Source organism: Vigna unguiculata, chromosome 11, assembly GCF_037176805.1.
Source record: "Vigna unguiculata cultivar grain cowpea cultivar isolate G323 ecotype 2 chromosome 11, ASM3717680v1, whole genome shotgun sequence".
Classification (NCBI taxonomy): domain Eukaryota; kingdom Viridiplantae; phylum Streptophyta; class Magnoliopsida; order Fabales; family Fabaceae; genus Vigna; species Vigna unguiculata.
Window position 1 is genome coordinate 34,456,648 of NC_140802.1, and position 6,000 is coordinate 34,462,647.

Below are 6,000 nucleotides of genomic sequence, written 5' to 3' on the forward strand. Positions count from 1 at the left end.
TATATGAATAATGTATTTTTTTTTTCATTTGCCATAATGTATATATTTGGTATTGTTAAATTAAAAATTAACGAAAGTGTTATTTATGGTTTTTAGAAATTAAATATATTTATTTATTTAAAATCAAGGATGACAAATTTTGTTAGTCACTATAGTGACCAAAATTTTAAACTTATTTGGTTTTAAATTATTAATGATTTCATTTTAATTACCCATAGTATGAATGTTAAATTATAAATAATTGATTTATGGGTTAATTGAAATTCATTATTATCACCAATGTAGGAAGGAGATTTGACAGTGGTTGTTTTTAATATTCTGTATTGGTTCCCAAACCGAAGCATATTGGGGTGAGGTCAAAAGAGGAAGGCTTTTGCATAGATCAACTTTTGTCTCGGTTCCGGTTGACCCGAAGCCAAAAGAATATGTCTTCAGCGATTCTTTCTTGAAAGCGAAAGCGCAGATCGAGGCTTCACGTTTCTGCTTCGGTTCAAGTACACCTGAAGTCATATATCCAAGTTTATGCTTCGGTTATCCTAATAATCGAGGCCATAAAGTCTCTAAATTTTTAATTTATTTAAAATTTCGATGAGCTTTTGGCCTCAGTTTTGGTATGAACTGAGGCCATATACCATCTTTTATCCTCGGTTATGGTAAGAACCGATGCCTAATATGTTGTTTTTTTAAAATACATTTTTTGTTTTATGGTTATTCCCACATTTAAACCTCCATATTTTTTTTCAGAAACCAGCACAGCACAGACCAGAACAGAATATTTTATAACACATCCACAATCCAAATGCCTTTAAAAGACAATTACAAATCATTCACAATCCAAATACATATCCTAATCAATACTATTGTACATTTTAATTATATATTTTGCACATGCTATCCTACCGAACTTTATGAACTTCGCGGGAATTGGGGTAGGACTCTTGAATGTCTACAAAATAAGAGATTAAGTTAAGTTAATATATAGAAAGTCAATATTGCAAAGTATTCGTTTTAATTCAAATATATATTACCGTTTCCCAATTAGTTGTAATACGAGTGCGCACAACAATTGTCATCCTTTGCATTATATAGTAACCACACTCATATGAGCCGGTTTGTCTATTACACTACATTATATCAACAACGTTACAATTAATTAAGGGAGAAAATCAAGCAAACAATTATAAATATATGGATAGAAATATCAAACCTGGAGGTAACACCATACAAGACATTTTGCCTTAGCCGTTGATCTCCCTAACAACATGTTATGTCCAACAATTGAACTATGATATAGGAATAAGTTAGGATATTCATAAGATTGACATTAAGGTTCTTACCAATCTATCACTTGTCTAAGATGGTTGGGGTGAGGGCGGTGCAAAGAGCAAAACCACACAGCAAGGTTCTCCCTTAGGGAAACCACAAAGGACACAATAAATTTCTTTTCCGCGTTGAAAGCATTTGGTCACATATGTTTGGATGTCATCAAACTTGTTGCCTTCATGAGTGAGTTGGGGGTCTATAAACCCATATAGATCATTCGGCCCCATAATTTCAATGACATCAAACATATACCTAAACATAAAATTGATTTGATATAAGTAAATAGATAAATATATCAAATAACTATATATAATGACTAAAAGACTTACATAATCCATAACTGAATAATGGTAATATTCAATTCCTTTTGTCCCCGTGCAAGCTTCAAGACATCTTGGGAATGCAAGTAAAGGGGGATCCCAAGGTCTCTCCCAAAAATGTTAGAATCCCAAGGAACCTGCATCGGCTTATCATCTATGATTTCAGCAAGTTGGAGTAATGCACCAAAAGGATCTTCTAAAGAGAGAGGAACCTTCTTTGGTTGAGGATTTTCTTATATTGATGCAATTTTAGTTAAAATGGAATATAATTTAAATTTGAATCTAATAAACATGTGTAAAGTTAAAAATTTATTATATGGTGGGTTTAAGAGTATGTACCGGGGGGTCATAAATAACCAAATCTCTAGGCCAGGCAAGGAAACATTGGAGTGCCTGAGCCATAGTATATACCTCATTTATTGGCACAAGAACTAAAGCAAACGACACAAGAACCTCCTCTATTGTGACCTTAACCTCATCCTTTGATAACTTCATTCCATGAAGAACCGTGGATGCCTCAAATACTTTTCCACGAGCCAATCATGTCTTCTCTGTACCATCCCAAATATATAGTTGACATGGATGAGTGTCGTTCATGTTATCCCCAGGTAGAGCTGAACAACTCCCATTTTCGCTTCTGCCTGTTAGAGTCAACAATTTTTTAATGTTATTTAATTATTTTATTAAATATCATTTATTCAATTCATAAGTTCATCTCTCACCCTCATAGTGATTATTTTTGTCAATCTTTCTTCATAATCAGCACCATGACTGCATGAAGACTGACGAGAGGAGGAACCAAAAAATTGGCGTATGTCGACTCGTGATCCAACACCACACACACATCCAGGGTGCTTAGGCCGTTCAATTGCAGTAGCAAGTATGTCATGACGACCTTCTAGAGTGAATCCTCTATGGGAGCTCTGCTCAACCAATGAATCTTGCAATGTAACAACAAAAGTTATAAAAAATAATACAATATAAAACATGAATGGGTTATTTAGATAGGAATTGTATCTTACAATTTTCTCAAATATTTCTCGTGCAGATTCAGAAGTGTAGTTGTCCGATGTGCGTAGACGGGCTAACTTCCACTTTTGATGACGTGATGGTGGTGAATGAGGCTCAATATCCTCACCCTCAAAAGGTGGGGGCCTAGATTTTTTCTTTTCTGACATTATCTTCTCTTCAAGTTTTCTATAGTCACAACGAGACAATATGTGCAGGTTTTTATTTTAAGCACTTATACTTTGAGCCTTTTTTCTCTTTTCCTGTAACATATAAAACCTTCTTTATGAATTAGTTCAAATCTTACAAAATTATCAATTGAGAAATTGATGATTCCAAATAACATACCTACCATCCCTCAGATGTTTGAAGCTCAACAAACTGACGCCAGGTGTCTTCATCAATCCATGTGTATTTCAACAATGAATTTTCATTCTTTTTAGTCACATACCTAGACGTCAACTTGGTCTTAAAACCACGAAATTTCTCAGCCACTGATGACAAACATTTGTGTTTAAGAGTCGCCACATTTGGAATATCAAATGTTAGCTGCAATGTAGAAAATGTCATCAATAATATTTGACATATTATCAACAAAATCAAACTATAAGGTTAATAATATTAATATTACTTACCAATAAATCCTGTCATATCATGTTTCGATCAACTTCAGTGACATGATCAAAAGATGGAGTAAGAATTGATATTTTCTCTCGTGCCAACATCCCAAGATTGCTTTTCAAGACGTCCGCATAAGGACCTCTAGGCATTTCAATGTTTACGTTAATATCGACAGGTGTTTTCTGACCCTTAGCTATTCTAATTAAGAGTTGTCTCAACCTAGTGGCTCCTCTGGTGGGTCTCTTAGTGAGTGTTTCATCCTCTGATGAACTATGATGCTTAGCCATATATATGTGAAATGAAAACATCACAAAACATTAATAAGCAACATATAAAATCACATAAAAAACATTATTTAACAAAACACTTAAATTTTAAAAGAAACGTGAAATTCATACATAAAGTTATTTATTGGTCATATGTATATTACTTCATCGTGATCTTCTCGAATTGCATGTACATCATCAAGTAGAGGGACTTCATCAACATTTATCGTTCTTCTAAATAGGTGGGTGACAGTTCGTCACATCTTCTCTTAGTTACATGCCATCTAAGGTTTTTAGGATCTTTAGGATTTACAAACAAACGCTTAAGTTTGGGCACGATTGGAAGGTACCAGACTACTTTCAAAGCAGATCCTTCCTTTTCTATTTGAGCACTATCCTCACTATTTCTTTTTTGCTTGTACCGTGATGACCCACACTTTGGAAATTTTTTAAATCTTCAAATTCTTTTCTATATAATATGCAATCATTAGGACACACATGTATCCTTTTATACTATATACCCATTGGACAAAGAATTTTCTTGGCGTCATAGTTTCGAGTGGGTAGAATATTATCCTCGGGAAGCATTTCATTCAAAAGCATGAGCAATTCTGTGAAACTTTTATTCGTCCACTCATTGGTCGCTTTAAAATTTATAAGTCTTAAAATCGCTGACAACCGCGTGAACTTAGTTGAACCGACATACAATGGAGTTTCTGTATCAGCAGACATCGTCTCATACACATGCACTTGTGCAAAAGCTTTTGTGTCAACATCTTGTATAATGTCCTCCATCTTCTCCTTCATTCTCATGCTTAGCATTGATACATGGTAAATTAATCTAATCTCGATCCATACGTATATATACTGAAAATGCGTGAACAATTTCAGTAATCTTTGAATCAATGCTCACGTCATAATCAAGGTGTGATCCTATCCCATTCAAGAAGATTCACTTTCTTTATTTTATTGGTACATATTACTTTTAAAATACATATCTTAAATTTCACGAAATTTTGCCAGCATTTCGCATTGGCCTTTAGGATACACGAAATCAAATTGATTACCAACCACAATCAAATATGCACCCGAAGATCAATACAAAACACAATTGACAAATACTCATGAATTTTAAGATATGTATTTTAAAATATATATGCACTAATAAACTACTAGAAAATGATTAATCTTCTTAAACTGTCCAATCGGACAATTCAAGATTCAATACATTTTAATTATTAGTATTGTATCCCCTTATATTAATTTAAAACAAATGTAGCTTCTTCAAAATGGAAACTCGAGGACAATACATAATTTTCGTATTGAATCTCAAACGGGAAACTAAAGCTAACTCACACTATATAAGAAAATCAAACAGATATTTAAGCAAATAATAAACCACATATATATAACATATTACTAATACATAACGAACTACAAAATCTTAGAAAATATAGAATTAGGAACTTGGAAGCGTGAAAATGGAATGACAATGGAAGATGTTTCACACCCACGATACTTACGTTTTCAAGAGCTACAAGAGATAATAAAATAAATAAAAGATGGTAAACATAGCGAAAAGAACAACACAAAAATCAACCAAAAACCTCATTAAAATGCAAAACAATAACCCTAATGTAAAAAAAATATACAAAACGAAAAAAATAGAAGGGAACGCATTTTCAACTTACCCTCGGGAGAATTGGCGGCGCGACGATGGCTGGAAATGGGGAAGGAGGCGCAACAGACTCGTTGGAGCAATGGCACGGAGCAATGACAACATTTGTCGAAGCACAATGGTGGCTGTGGTGGACGGTGACGTAGTGGTGCGACAGAGTGTGGTGGAGTTCGCGATCGGGGTGGCTGTTCGCGTGCTGTTCGGTGGTGGAGCAACAACCAGTGACATTAGTTTGGTGGACGATGGCACAATCGGCGACAGAGTGCGGTCGAGTTCACGACGATGGCAATGGTGGTGATTCGCGCAAAGAGGAACAACGTTCGCGAGTTTGGGACGAAGATGAACAGTGTCGCGTTCGCGGAATTAGGACCCTAAATAGGATATATGGCTTCGGTTCAATTAATAACCAAGGCATAAAGTGGAATAGGCCTCAGTTCTATTCCACCTGAGGCCAAAGGGTCTGTTGTTAGTGGCAATTTTGAAAAATTGGGGAACTTTGACGTGTTATAGGCATTGGTTGTGTGATAAATGAAGCATAAAAGCCTTTATAGGCTTCAGTTGGTTGGTGACCCGAGGCAAAAACAATCGAAAAATTTAAAAAATACCACCACGTCCTTATAGGCTTCGGTTCCTCAATAACCGAGACTTATAAGGTGATGTAAAAAGGCAAATTTGCACTAGTGTATAAAGCCTTTCAGGATCGTCCAAAGGTTGATTAATTATTCTTATAATTAATTAGCATGATAGTAGATAATTTTGTATGCATCACTAGTTTTATTTATAT